This window comes from Trichechus manatus, unplaced genomic scaffold (genome assembly GCF_000243295.1).
Source record: "Trichechus manatus latirostris isolate Lorelei unplaced genomic scaffold, TriManLat1.0 scaffold00228, whole genome shotgun sequence".
NCBI classification, from domain to species: domain Eukaryota; kingdom Metazoa; phylum Chordata; class Mammalia; order Sirenia; family Trichechidae; genus Trichechus; species Trichechus manatus.
This window is the reverse complement of record NW_004444164.1, coordinates 2706093-2722106: the sequence shown is the minus strand read 5'-3', so window position 1 is coordinate 2722106 and position 16014 is coordinate 2706093. Positions and strand designations below refer to the sequence as shown.

Here is a 16014-nt window from a genome sequence, read left to right as displayed (position 1 = left end):
AGCCTAGCAGTCATTGGAGAGAACAGATGAGTTTGAAGCTCCCCAGAAAGCCCCAGTTCGAGATTATTGATATTCGATCTTTCTGACAGATCTTTGGTAAAGTCTCATTCACAGGGCTTGTCTCTGTTTGACCTGCTTCTGAGCTCACTCAGTGGGAAAAGCCTTTACATCCAGTTTGATTGTCAGAAACATTCTGTGCTGCCCGCAAGATGGCAGCGGCTGGAGCAGGCCGTCTGCGGCTGGCGGCGTGTGCCCTGCTGCCCCAGAGGCCACGCCTTCCCGCTGGGAAGCTGTCAGCCCTGGCTCGGCTCTATCACGAAAAGGTTGTTGATCATTATGAAAATCCTAGAAACGTGGGTCCCTCAACAAGATGTTTGAAAATGTCGGAACTGGATTGATGGGGGCTCCAACTTATGGCGATGTAATGAAATTACAGATCCAAGTGGATGAAATGGGGAAGACTGTGGATGTCAGGTTTAAAACATTTAGCTGTGGTTCTGCGATCACCTCCAGCTCATTAGCCACTGAGTGGGTGAAAGGGAAAATGGTTGAAGAAGCCTTGACCATCAAAAACACAGATATCGCCAAGGAACTCTGCCTGACTCCTGTGAAACTGCACTGCTCCACGCTGGCTGAAGATGCAATCAAGGCCGCCTTGGCTGATTACAAACTGAAACAAGAGCCCAAAAAAGGAGAAGCGGAGAAGAAATGATCCCTCAGCAGAGCCACCTGCCGATCTCACTGGCTGCTCCCCACCCACTGCGCCATCACCTGAGATGTGCAGAAGCCCCTCACACTGCAATAAACGAGCTTTGAGACTCGCACACTGTCTGTAACTCTGATGCAAGTGATTTGCATTCCTCTGTATATAGTAGGCAGAGTTACTGCATGCTATTGAAGCCTTAGTATCCATTTAAAGCATATTGTTATAAAATACCCTGTAATTCCCAAGGTAACCACTAAGAAAATGAATTAAAAACATACTGAAAAGAAAATCAAAAGGGAATCAAAATAGTGGTAGAAAAAAATAAAAACCGGTAAAAAAAAAAAAAGAAAAAAGAAGGCAATATTAGAGAAAATGTAGAACAAAAATATATACAAGATATATAGAAAATGAATAACACAATGACAGAAGTAAGTCTTCCATTATTAGTAATCATTTTAAGTGTAAATGGTTTACCACTTTAGTTAAAGACAGATATTGGCAGAATGGATTAAAAAAATAAAGTGATTCAAAATACATGTTGTTTATAACAGAATCACTTTAGATTGAAAGACAGATTGGAAATGAAAGGATGGGAAAAGATATTCCATGCAAATAGTAACAGAAAAAGAGTTGAATTGGCTGTACTAATATTGGACAAATTATATTTTAAGTGAAAAATTGATATAAAAGAAAAAGAACATTAAATATTGGTTAAAAAAAAAAAAATTGACCCATCAAGAAGTTATGATCATTGTAAACATAAATGTACCTAACAATAGAGCCCCAAAATATATCAAGCAAAACTGACAGTTCAGATTTAAAAAGAGAAATAAACAATTCTATGATAATAGTTGGAGATTTCAATACCCTACTACCAATATTGAGTAGAAGTAGAAAGAAAATCAGTATAGAAATAGAGAACTTAATGAACACTATAAATCAATTAGTCCTAACAAGCATACATAAAACACCCACTCAAGAACAGTAGAATATACATTTTTCTCAAGTGCATATAGAACATTCTACAAGATAGACCATATGTTAGGCTACAAAACAAATCCCAATGCATTTACTAAGACTGAAATCATGCAAAGCATCGTCTCCAGCAACTGCGGAATGAAACTGGAAATCAATAACAGAAGGAAAATTAGAAAATTCACAAATTTGTGGAAATTACAGAACAACACAGACTTAAGCAACCAATAGGTCAAAGGGAATAATAAAAAATAGTGTGGAGATAAACAAAACAAAGAATAGAAAAACTACACATAGAGTCAATGAAATCAAAAGTTGATCTTTGAAAAGATGGACAAAATTGACAAATCTTTACCTATGCTGGAAAAAAAAAAAGTCATAAATAATTAGAACCAGAAATAAAAGTGAGGACATTACGACCAACCTTTCAGAAATAAAAAGGATAATGACAGACTACAATAAACAATTATATGCCAATATATTTGATAATGCAGATGAAATGAACAAATACCTAGAAATGTACAAACTACAAAATTGACTCAGGACTGCTTTAACAGGGATCACAGTAGAGGATTACGGACAGAGAAGTAGAAAAATGTAAAACAAAATTTAAATTCACAAACAAAGACCTGACTTACTGGTCTGACAGAGACTGGAGTCTATGGCCTGCAGATATCCTGCTAACTTAGAACTGAAGACACTCTCGAAGTCTACCTTTCACCCAAAGATTAGACAAGCCTATAAAACAAACAAAAACACATGTGAGGATTGTCCGTCTTAGTTCAATCAAGTATATGAGACCAAATGGACAACACTTGCCACAAAGAAAAGACAACAAGGCAGGAAGGGACAGGAAAACTGGACAAATGGACATGGGGAGCTCAGGGTGAAAGGGGGGCAACGCGGACACATTGCAGGGACTGCAACCAATGTCACAAAACAATTTGTCCATAAATTTTTGAATGAGAAACTAATAAAATTAATAAAATTTTTTAAACCTGACTCAAGAACAGAAAATCTCAAAAGAACTATAACAAGTAAAAATCTTGAATTAGTAATCACAGAGCTCAACCTGCCCACCAAGCCCCAGTCACACACAAAACATAATAATAAATAAATAAAATGGGATTAGGTGGCTTCTCTGATAAATTTTACTAAACTTTTAATGATGAATTAAAACCAATATTTCTCAAACTTTTTCCAAAAAGAAAAGAGGATGAAACTTCCTAGTTCATTCTGAGAGGTCAACCTGATCTCAAGCCCAGATACAGGCATTACAAGAAAAGCAAATTAGAGACCAGTATCCCTTATGAATATAGATGAAAGATTCCTTGACAAAATAATAGCAAGCCAAATCCAGCAGCATATTAAGGGGATTATACTCCATGACTAAGTGGGATTATCTCAGGAATGCAATTTTGTTTCAATATACAAACATTAATCAATGTCCCATATCTCATAAATAGAATGAAGGGAAACAAAAAGCAAACAAAAAAACACATTATCGTCTCAATTGATGTAGGAAAAAAAAGCATTTGAAAATATCCAACACTACTTCATAATTAAAATATTCAACAAACCAGGAATAGAAAGGAAACTCCTCAACATGATAAAGATCATTTATGAAAACCCCACAGCTAACAGTCTACTCAATGGTAAAAGATACAAGATTATATAATCTTAAAATCAGGAGCAAGACAATAATGCCTGCTTTCACCACTTCTATTTAACATTGTATTAGAATTTCTACTCTAAACAATTAGCCAAGTAAAATAAATAAAAGCCATCCAGTTGGAAAGGAGGAAGTAAAATTATATGAAAATGAAATGATATGATCTCATATATAGAAAATCCTAAAGAATCCTCAAGCGCACACATAAAATCAATTAGAGCTAATATGCAAATATAGTAGAAGTATAAGAGAAAATATGAACAAAGAACAATCAGTTGTATTGCTATAGAATAGCAATGAACAAACAGAAAATAAAATTAAGGGAACAATTCTATTTGTAATAGCATCAAAAAGAATAATTAGAATAAATTTAACCAAGGAGGTGCAATACTTTTACACTAAAAACTACAAAACCTTGCTGAAAGACATTAAAGAAGATTTAAACAAATGGACATTATGCTTGGTAAGGTAGAGGGTCAGCAAAAAAGAAGAAGATCCTTAATGAGATGGATTGGCACAGTGGCTGCAACAATGGACTCAAGCATAACAAAGATTGTGAGAATGGCACAGGACCAGATGGTGTTTCGTCCCGTTCTGCATAGGGTCTTTATGCCTCTGAACCGAAGACACCTAACAACAACAGTAACAAAAAAATGGAAAAACATTCCATGTTCATTGATTAAAGGACTAACTGTTAAGATGGTAATACTACCGAACATGATTTACAGATCAACACAGTTCCTATCAAAATCCCAATGATGTATTTTGAAGAAATGGAAAAGCTGATAGTAAAATTTATATGGAACGGCAAGGGACCCTGGATATCTAAAACAATCTTGAAAAGAAAATGATGATTGGAGGACTCCTTCTGATTTCAAAACAAACTACAAAACTACAGTAATCAAAACAGTATGTTACTAGCATAAAGATAGACATATAAATCAGTGGAATAGAATTGAGCGTACATAAACAAACCCATACATCTATGGCCCATTAATTGTGACAAGGCTGTCAATTCCATTCAAGAATAGAAGAAAGAATAGTGTCTTCAACAAATGGTGGTTGGACAACTGTATATCTACATGCAAAATAATAAATGTGGGCCCCTACTTCACATTATATACAAAAATTAACTCAAAATGAATCAAAAACCTAAATGTAAGGGCTAAAACTATACAACTCTTAGGAAAAAAAATATCTAGGTGAATCTTCATGACCGTATTATTTTCCGAAGGCTGTTGTAACAAGATAATACAAATTGAGTGACTTGTAAGGACAGAAATTTATTGTCTTACAGTTCTGGAGTCTAGAAGTCCAAATTAACATGTTGGCAAGGTCATGCTAACTCTAAGATCTCTAAGGGAAGATTCTTTCTTGTCTCTCCCTGCTTCTAGTAGCCCCAGGTGTTCCTTGGCTTGTAGATGCATCGTCACATTGCTGTCCTTCCTCTGTCTGTCTCTCTGTCTTTTATCCTCTTTTATATGGATACCACATAGATTGGATTAGGCCTGCTGTCATGAATTGAATGGTGTCCCCTGAAATATGCATCAAATTGGCTAGGCCATGATTCCCAGTATTGTGTGATGGTCCTCTATTGTCTGATCTGATGTAATTATCTTCCATGTTGTGATATGTTGTAAACCCTAACTTCTGCCTGTGGTTAATGAGGCAGGTTAGGTTATGTTAAAGAGGATTAGGTTATGTTTGTTATGTTAATGAGGCAGGATTAGGATGGGATGCTTCACCCTTACTTAAGTCACCACCCTTACTCAGGTCACAGCCCTGATTCAATGTAAGGGGACTTTCCATGGGGTGTGGTCTGCATCACTTTTTGTCTTACAAGAGATAGAAGAAGAGAGAAGCGAGCAGAGAGAGAGGGACCTAACTACCACCAAGAAAGAAGAGCTGGGAACAAAGCACATCCTTTGGATCTGGGGTCCCTCTGCGAAGAACTTCCTAGACCCAGGAAGGCTGAGGAAAGACACATGGAGATCTCTAAGGGACACCTGGCCCACAAGTGTTGAAAGGAGACAACTACCTTCTCCCAGAGCCCACAGAGAGCGAAAGCCTTTCCTAGAGCTGGCTCCCTGAATTTGAACTTCTAGCCTCCTTAACTGTGAGAGAATAAACTTATGTTTTTAAAGCCATCCACTTGTGGTATTTCTGTTATAGCAGCACTAGATAACTAAGTTAGCCCACCCTATTTCAGTCTGAGCTCATGTTAACTGATAACATCTTCTAAGATCCCATTTTAAAACAAGTTATATTCCCCGGTACCAAGGGTTAGAACTTCAATATATATTTTAACCCACTGCTGTCAAGTTGACTCCAACTCATAGCGACCCCATAGGGTTTCTGAGGCTGTAAAGCTCTACGGAAGCAGACTGCCATATCTTTCTCCTGAAGAGCTGCTGGTGGTTTCTAACCATCTACCTTTCAGTTAGCGGTCAATTCAATCCATAACAATGACCTTGAATTTGGCAGTGGATTCTTTGATACGATACCAATGTTGTTGTTGTTAGATGCCATTGAGTCAGTTCCAAGTCATAGCGACCCCATCTCATTGATACCAATAATACAGGCAAAATAAAAAATAAATTTGACTTCATCAAAATTAAAAACTTTTATGTGTCAAAGGAAATGTCAAGATAGTGAAAATCAAATAAGAGTCTAGTATCCTGAATATATAAAGAACTCATAATTCAACAACATAAAAAACAACCTACTTAAAACATGGGCAAAGGACTTGAATAGACATTTCTCCAAAAAAGATACACACATAGCCTATAAAGATACTCAATAACATTAGTCATTTGTTGCTGTTAGGTTGTTGTCACATCAGTTCTGACTCATAGTGACCCCATGTTCAACAGAACGAAACACTTCCTATTCCCGTGCCACTTTCACAATCGTTGCTTTATTTGAGCCCATTATGGCAGCCACTGTCTCAATTCATCTTGTTGAGGGTCTTCCTCTTTTTAACTGACCCTCTACTGTACCAAGCATGCTGTCCTTCCCCAGGGACTGGTCCCTTCTGATTACATATCCAAGTAGGTGAAAAGAGGTCTCATCACTCTCACTTCTAAGGAGCATTCTGACTACACTTCTTCCAAAACATACTTGTTCATTCTGTAGTTATTAAACTCATTGCCACTAAGTTTATTATGATTATAGCTACCCTATAGGACAGAGTAGAACTGCACCATGGAGTTTCCAAGGTTGTAAATCTTTACAGAAGCAGACTTCTACATCTTTCTCCCATGGAGTGGCTGTGGGTTCAAACCGCTGACCTTTCGGTTGGCAGCTGAGCGCTTTAACCACTGAGAAAACAGGCCTCCTTCCCATTAGTCACTAGGGGAATGCAAATCAAAATCCTGGTGAGATACTACTTCACACCCACTAGGATGGCTACAAAAAAAATGGAAAATAACAAGTGTTGGCAAGGATGTGGAAAAATTAGAATCCTCATCTATTGCTGGTAGAATGATGAGAATATAAAATGATGCAGCTGATGTAGAAAACAGTTTGGCAGTTCTTAAAAAGTTAAACGTAAAATTAATCTATGACCTAGCAATTCTACTCTTTGACACATACACACAAAAAATTGAAAACAGGTATTCAAACAAAAATTTGTACACTAATGTTCATAGAAGTTCTGTTCACAATAGCCAAAAGGTAGAAACAATCCAAATGTCCATTAACTGATAAATTCATAAACAAAATGTGATATATCTATAAAATGATAGGTTATGTGGCCACAAAAAGGATGCTACAACATGGATGAACCTTGGAAATATTTTAAGTGAAAAAAGGCTGAAACAGAAGGCCACATATTATATGCTTACATTTATATAAAATACCTAGAATAGGTAAATCCATAGAGACAGAAAGCATATTAGTGATTGCCAGTGTCTATGGCAAGAATGGAATTAAAGTGACTGCTAATCAGCATAAGGCTTACTTTTGGAGAGCTGAAAATGATTTGAAACTAGATAGATATGATGATTGCACAACATATTGAATGTACTAAATGCCGCTGAATTTTACACTTCGAAAGGGTTAATTTTGCCTAAAAGGTTTCCAAAAATCTGTAGTTTTATATATATGTATAGTCATGGACAATTATATTAGTTAAGTTGTGGTCTATACCAGGAGTAAGCAAACTATGCCCATAGACCTAGTCACTTCTTTTTGCAAATAAAGTTTTATTGGTGTCATGGATTGAATTGTGTCCCTCCAAAATATGCTTATCATATTTTCCCAGTATTATGTGATTGTCTACCATTTGTCATCTGATGTGATTTTCCTATATGTTGTAAATCCTACCTCTATGAAGTTAATGAGGTGAGATGGGCGACAGTTACGTTAATGGGGCAGGACTCAATCCACAAGATCGGATTGTGTCTTGAGGCAATCTCTTTTGAGATATAAAAGAAAGAAGCAAGCAGAGAGACAAGAGGACCTCATACCACCAAGAAAGCAGTGCCGGGAGCAGAGCGTGTCCTTTGGACCTGGGGTTCCTGTTCAGAGAAGGTCCTAGTCCAGGGGAAGATATTGATGATAAGGACCTTCCTCCAGAGCCGAAAGAGAAAGCCTTCCCCTGGAGCTGACGCCTTGAATTTGGACTTCTAGCCTACTAGACTGTGAGAGAATAAACATCGATTTGTTAAAGCCATCCACTTGTGGTATTTCTGTTACAGCAGCACTAGATAACCAGGACAATTGGAAAACATCCATGCCCATCTGTTTGTGCATTGCTTATGCTTCCTTTTACATTACTAGGTCACAGAGTTGGGGCAGAGTTCAGTTTTGCAAAAAAGACCATATGGCCTGCAAAGCTAATAATATTACCGTCTGACCCTTTAGAGAAAAAGTTTGCCAATCCCTGGGCTAGACAGCTGCAATGACAAAACTCCACAGTATAGTGGATCAAACAAGATAAATGTATGTATATTTAGTTTTCTCATTGTACAGTACAGAGATAGATATGAAGTGTAGAACAAAAACAGTTTTGTTGCAGCCATCAAAATTTTTTTACCTTGATATTTTGCCGTCCTCTAGTGTAGACTGAATTGAAGCTGCCTGGCTAGGACACATACATGTTTTAGCCTATGGGTAGGTGGAAAGACAGGAAGTAAAGGGTAATCATGTAAGTAATATGTTGCACATATTACTTCCACTCATATTTCACTGGCAAGAACTTAGTCATATGGCTGTACCTTGCTGCAAAAAAGGCTAGTGAGTGTATTGTTGGCTGCCTGAGTCCACTCCCGACTCATGGCAACCGCATGTGTTACAAAATAGAACTGCTTTGTAGGGTTTTCTTGGCTATTGTCTTTACAGAAGCAGACTGCCAAATCTTTCTCTCCCTGGAGCAGCTGGTGTGCTCTAACCAACGATCTTTTAGTTAGCAGCTGAGTGCTTAACCACTGTACCACCAGGCTATGCAAAATCTTTCAGAGCAGTGTTTTAATAGTTAATAGAAAAAATGGACAAGTAGATATGAAATAAAGTTACCTGCCAGCCCTAAAAACATATTCAACACTTTAGGATGGTTGCTAAACAGGGAGTGTAATAGTGTAGCTCTCTACACTCCAACAACATTGGGTTGAAAAGGAAAAATAAAATAAACATGAATGAGGCCTGGGAAAACTGGAAAACACTTGTTCCAATTGTTTACTAAAGACTGAGGAATGTGTTGACACCTGAGTTGCACCTGATTATGAGGAGGACCAGTAGCTAATCTCAATCTCTATAAGTGTCTGCCGTGCTGAGCTGAGGGTCAAGAAGCTATAGATATTCAAACTTCCTTCAGTGTTGCAAATAAAGTTTCTGTTTCAGGATATTTTCTCCCTCCGGAGCAGCTCTATGCCTCTTTGGAGGAAGTTTGAGAAAATTGGTAAGCTTGTACCTCCATGTGTGAGCATGCTGTGTTGTCTCCAATTTAAGTAATCATCTTCCTAAGCTTCCATTTCTTTGGCCATTAAAGAAACATTACTTCCTTAACTATATCCGTTTACTGCCAAGCATAGTACCCTCCTGTTGTGACAACCAAACAAATACTAAATTAAACGAAAAGCTCTTTCTTAGAAACAACTTAAAAAGTAGATCAGTCCTGTGAAAGCCCGATTAAGGATAAAAAAGGAAGCAAAATTATAGAGTCCTAGGATATTTTTTTGGTTTAGGATTTTCAAAGAGGTATAACTATACATGTGAAAGAGATAAAAAGAATTATAAAATAACATTATATGAGGAAAAAAGTAAGTTCCCGGATAATACAAAAACAAATGGACATAGAGACAGAACAGGTAATGTTACCACCAAGGCCATGGAGGCCATGGAGTCCCTCCAGACTCAACCGGTCCTTGTCTTTCTCTTTTGAGAGTACCCAGAGGAGACAATTTTGGGGTTCAGCTCTAACAGGTTTTAAAATTTACTTGTGACAAGTAAAATGAGTCAGTGGGGGCTTATGTCTCTCCAAAAGACTGACTTGAAGGGGAAAGCAACGCTAGGGTTTATATGGGTTCAGTGGAGATAATACAGCAATGAATATTCAGTGGGTTTCTTCGAAGGGGCAGGTACTTCTCGGAATGGTGGTGCATACTAATTAGGTTGCGCACGCATCTGGAATCCAAGATGGAACCCGCGGGTATTCAAGATCGAGTGCCCTCGGCAGCCCTTGGCATCACTTAGAATGGGATATGGCAGAGGTGCACTGATCTTCTGCACCACTTCGCCCCCTTCGGTGGGCCAAAACAGTGCTCACACTTTGTTCTGCGCAAGCACAGCCTGTAAGAAGGGGGAAGGGACTAGAAAACCACTAAGCAGGAAGTAGTAATTCACAGGTTGTTCTAACTTTATTTTATGTTGACAGGATGTGGTTCCTGTTTACCCAGCTTCTAGGTGATAGTCATTTAACAGTTTTGCCAGTACAGCTAACCCTATCTGTCTCAGTAACTCAGAGACAAGCAAAACCAAAAGGCCATTAACATATGGCGCTTGCCCAGATTGGATTCAGGAAAATGCGAATTGCAGGGGCAAATAAGTATCTTTCAGATTAGGAAACAGTAAAAAATAAAAACCTAATACCATCCATCAATAGGAGGGCAAGATAAAATGGGCACTTTTATTAATTGCTAGTGGGAAAGCAACAATATTCATTAAATTTTAAAATACACATACTGTTTGACTCTGAATTCCACCTTTTGGAACTATTCTATAAAAACCAAAGTGCTAATATATCAAGCTATTTGAACAAGAATGCTTATTGTAGCAGTATTACCCAGAGAGACAAATACTGGACACAACCTGAATGTTAGTTCAGAAAAATTGGACTAAACTGTGGTTCAGACATACTAGGTGACATAGATGCAACTATTAAAAATAATGAATTAACTCTAAACCTATTTCCCAATAAGAGTATTAATAATTACGATTCAAATTAAAAAAAAAAATTAACTGTAGTGCATAATTAGGGCCCATTTTTGTTGAAGCAATAAGAAACCTGACCCTTAGTAAAATTTTATTTTCTTATACTTGTGTGAGCATGGAAAATGGCGTGAAAGATCACCCACCAAGATTTTACACAAATGCTTTCTCAAAGTTATGGGAATGTTTGTGTGGGAAGAGAGGTGGTGATTGCCATTTTATTTATCTTTACTTTCTTTTGCTATAATTAGCACCTACTTCTTTTGTAACTTAAAACACAAGAAAAAAAGCTTAATCATAATTGCAAGAAGATACATAGGAGCCTTGGTGGTGCAGAGGTTAAGAGCTCAGTCTGCTAACCAAAAGGTTGGCAGTGTGAATCCACTAGCCGCTCCTTGGAAACTCTATGAGGTGGTTATACTCTGTCCTATAGGGTTGCTATGAGCCAGAATCAGCTCGATGGCAATGGGTTTATATCCATTGATGAGTGGGGAGATGGTAGAGAGAGCAAGAAAAGGTTCATAGAGTTTTTTTTGTTAGAAATGCTCTTGGTGAAGTCACATAAACTCATTGATAAATTCAGTTCTCAGTTTATAATCTTCATCACACTTGACTTAAAGCACATTTGACACAGATGGTCACTCCTTCCTTTTTGAGAGACTTTTCTCACATAGCTTCAGATATCATAATTTCTTAATTTTTTATCCTCCCTCACTGGTTGCCCTTCTCAGTCTGCTTTTATAGTTCCTTTTCTTGTTCTCAGTATTCTATTATGGGAATATCCCAGATGTCAGTCCATGATTCTTTTCTATTTTTATCTCTACTTATTTGCTTATTGATCTCATCTAGTCTTGTAGATTTATATAATATCTTGTTTATTAACTTCTAAGTTCGTATCCTACCACCTATCTGACAGTTTGTTGAACTGTGGTGGCTTACTTGTTGCTCAGATGCTGGAGACTATGCCATTGGTATTTCAAATATAAGTAGTCACCAATAGCAGATAGACTGCAGCACAGCTTCCAGACTAGGACAGACTAGGAAAAAAGACCTTCTATCTATTTTGAAAAATTAGCCAATGAAAACTCTATGGATTACAACAGAATATTTTTCAGTAAGGTGCTAGAAGGTGAACCCCCTCCCACCAGGTTGGAAAGCATCAAAAATACTCACTGGCCACAGCAATGGACTTCAGCATACGAAAGATCATGAAGATGACACAAGACTGGGAAATAATTTGTTCTGTTTCACACGGGGTCACCGTAAGTTGGAACTGACTCAACGGCAAATAACAACAACACGTTTATATCGTTAACCCTGATCTTTCCCATGATCTCCAAACTCACATATCCCACTACCTACTTGACCTTTCCACTTGAATGTTTAAGGGAATCTCAATTTCAAAAGCAAGCTACAGCTTTCTGTCTTCCATTCTTCTTCCCCAAATCTTTCTCTGCAACCTCCTCCATCTCAGCAAATTGCTACTTCATCTTTCCAGTTTCTCAGACTGATGACCTGAGCATCATCCTTGATCTGTCGGGATCTACCATGAAATCCTATTGGCATTATCATTGAAATGAAATCGTATTGGCATTATCATTGAAATGTATCCAGAATATGACCAGATCTCACACTTTCTACTCCTGTTACCTTGGTGGAAACAATATTATCTAATACCTGAAAATCAGTAATAGTTTTATTCATTTTCGTAGGTCTATTCTTGCCCAATGCTACAATCTATTCTTAACAGAGAGCCAAAGTAATTCTTTACAAATATTAAGGAAGCTCACATCCCTCCTCTGTTAACAACTCTAATGGCTCACCATATCTTCACAGTAGAAGCCAAAGTCTTTAAAATGATCTCTAAGATTTTAGGTAACCTGAGCTCCCATTACTTCTCTGACTTCTCTTTCCCTCGCTCTCTATAACCCACCCACACTGGTCTCCAAGCGCTTTCTAAAACACACTCGGCAAACTTTATCTTCAGGACTGGCTCTAGCTCTCCTCTGTGCCTGAAATGCTCTTGCCTCAAATATCTGCTTGCCAACTTCCACACCCACTTCAAATCTTTGCTCAAACATTACCGTCTCAAAGAGGCTTCCCTTGCCACCCAAATTAATACTGCAGTCTGTTCTAGCCACTCCACCCTCAGAACTTGCAAATCTACTTGTTCTTCTCTACTTTTACTTTTGCCCATAGAATGTCTCATCTTCTAGCATATTTTATAATTCACTTACTTAGTACACTTATTTTTTATTGTTTATATCCCATCAGCTAGAATATAAGCTCCCCCAGGGCAGACATCTTTCTTTTGTTCTTTGACATATTCCAAGCAACTGGAACAGTGCCTAGTACATAATAGAAAGTCAGTAGACATTTGATGGATGAATGGGTGGATGGAGGGATGAATAGGTGGTTAGCTTGATGGATGAAAGAAATAATGAAAGAATAAAAAAATTAAGAGGGCAGGAAGAATAAGAGGAGGGATTCAGTTACAAATAAAAGTGCTGAGTACTCAAAAATGTGATTAGATTCATACCTGTCATGGATTGAAATGTGTCCCCCACAAAAAAGTGTGTAACAGTTTGGCTGGGCCATGATTTCCAGAATTGTGTGGTTGTCCTCCATTTTGTGATTGTAATTTTATGTTAAAGAGGATTAAAGCAGAATTGTAACACCACCCTTACTCAGGTCACATCCGTGATCCAACGTAAAGGGAGTTTCCCTGGGGTGTGGCCTGCAGCACATTTTATCTCTTGTAAGAGGTGAAAGGGAAGCAAGCAGAGAGTTGGGGACCTAATACCATAAAGAAGGCAGTGCCAAGAGCAGAGCATGTCCTTTGGACCAGGGTCCCTGCGCAGAGAAACTCCTCGTCCAGGGGAACCCAGAAGAGAGGAAGGCCGACAGAGAGAAAAAGCCCCCCACTGGAGCTGATGCCCTGAATTTGGACTTTTAGCCTACTTTAACTGTGAGGAAATAAACTTCTCTTCATTAAAACCATCAACTTGTGGTATTTCTGTTGTAGCAGCACTGGATGACTAAGACAATACCTTTTATTAAATATGAGCTTTATGAAAAGATTATATGAGTTTAGAGAAAAAATCTAAACCTCTATTCTTATTTCATACGGGGACTCACAAAGGAAAAAAAAAAGTGTGTCTCACTAAAGGAATTGAATATTGTTTGCTGCCAAGGCCAGAAAAATTGCATCTACAAAATTTTGCTTGGATTCAAAAATGTAAATTTACTGCATATTTATACTGCACATAGTAAACTGCTAGATAACACTCCTCTCTAGTTCTTTGAAAAAGCACACAATTGTAAGAGATGGGCTGGAGTAACGCACATCAATAAAGTCAAAACACTATTTGTTTAATTTAAAGTGCATGAGTGTATATCTTTCCATGTTTTTGGTATGGAAAAGCAAAAGCAAATGCCATTTATTGAACTTGTTTTTAAATAGAACTTTCGTCGTTTTTAATTATCTCTGTATTGGAAATTTTAGTTGCTATTTAGATAAAGAGCAACCTTTTATTTCTCATACGCGTAGGATCATCTAATGATAGCTGGCAGGTTTTTGTTCTAGTGTTTAATGAACTTAAGTGAATATGATGCAATGATTTGGTTTATATTTGATAAAATCTTTCATTCTTGATTCATATGCCCTACTTAAAAAAAAAGTCAACCATGATCACAGGTACACTGTAAATCTGTAAAACATATATTAAATATACCAATTCCATCTGTCAAACTTCAAATCAAAATGTAATATATTTTATTTAACTGCATAATTATCTCTCTACATATTCTAACACCTATTTTACTGATAAACCAGAATAAAGGGGAAGGAGCAGGTATCATGTAGAAAATTATTTCCAGATGATGCAGCTGATGATACATTTGGGACACTCAGGGAACTCTGACACATGCAACCTGGGGAATAATTTTCCCTTTTGCAGAGGAGTTATTAGCAGCACTCAATATCATTTTAAATAGTCCAATATCAAGGAATGAGAGCCCTGGTGGTGCAGTGGTTAAAAGCTCGGCTGCTAATCAAAAGGTCGGCAGTTCGAATCCGCCAGCCACTCCTCGGAAACCCTATGGGGCGGTTCTACCCTATCTTACAGGGTTGCTCTGAGTCAGAATCTACTTGACAGCAACAAATTTGAGTTTTGGTTCGGTATCAAGAAATGAGCTCATTCACCTCTTTAAAGGTTTCATTGCAGTACATTGTCAGTAGAATCTTTGTGTTTTTATTTAGAATGTGTGCTTTCCACTATGGGTGAGTGATTCTGAACATCTACACCGTAAAGTTACTCACAAATGAAAATTACTCAGCCCTTCTACCCTAATGTACTTGTTCAAGTAGTCAGTCAGTGAGTCCAAATAAACTATTCAGTATCTGCATTTCAACAACTCATTTGCTCCTCTTATTTACTGTATGATCACATTGACTTCTCATAAGTCTTTTGAAATAGGCATTATTATCTCTGTTTTAATTAAGAAGTTATAAGCTATACTGTTATATGAAATTTTGGGCACGTAGGGCAGTCTGAACATATATTCCTCCAAAATCAATGGCCTGTCATATTTACCCTTGTCTGACACTTTGCTATATTTCTGACAGAGACAATTCTGATACCGGGAGCTCAATGAAGAAATACCATGTGGCTGAAGAAAAGTGAGCAAAGAGGAGAGTGGGTTAAGGGAAATGAGTGAAAATAATGGCATATAAGGCTTTGCAAAACATAATTAGTGTTTATTTCCCTCTAAGCACAAGGAGAAGCTAAACAATAAAATTAATTCATGTTTTACTTATTAAACAAGTTCTCAGAAATTTCTGGAAAATATGGGGAAAATTCTGAGCAGGAACCTTGAGTTAAATACATGGACTTTAGATTCTTTCTTCATACTAAAAAACATAAATTCATTCTTAATGGCCACTTTATTTGAAAAGTTTCATTATGACAAGTAATGATACATTATTAGTAAGGATTATACACTTACGTTTAATTATTTCTACAAATATATTCTATTTTAGGCTTTAACATGCGTCTTGGATTATAAATCTGTTTTTTAACTCAAAAGGTTTAGTAGCATTATGCTTTCATAATATTTAATTCGAATCCAGCAGGTGCTCCTTGGAAACTCTATGGGGCTGTTCTGCTCTGTCCTATAGGGTCGCTATGATTCAGAATCGACTTCATGGCAACGTTTTTTTTTTTTATTTTTT

The 16014-nt window shown here is 37.4% G+C and overlaps 1 pseudogene; it reads left to right on the top strand.

Annotated features, from left to right (window-relative positions):
• The first annotated feature begins 209 nt into the window (after nucleotides 1-209).
• On the top strand, nucleotides 210-712 carry LOC101357174 (iron-sulfur cluster assembly enzyme ISCU, mitochondrial pseudogene; annotated as a pseudogene).
• The last annotated feature ends 15302 nt before the right edge of the window (nucleotides 713-16014 follow it).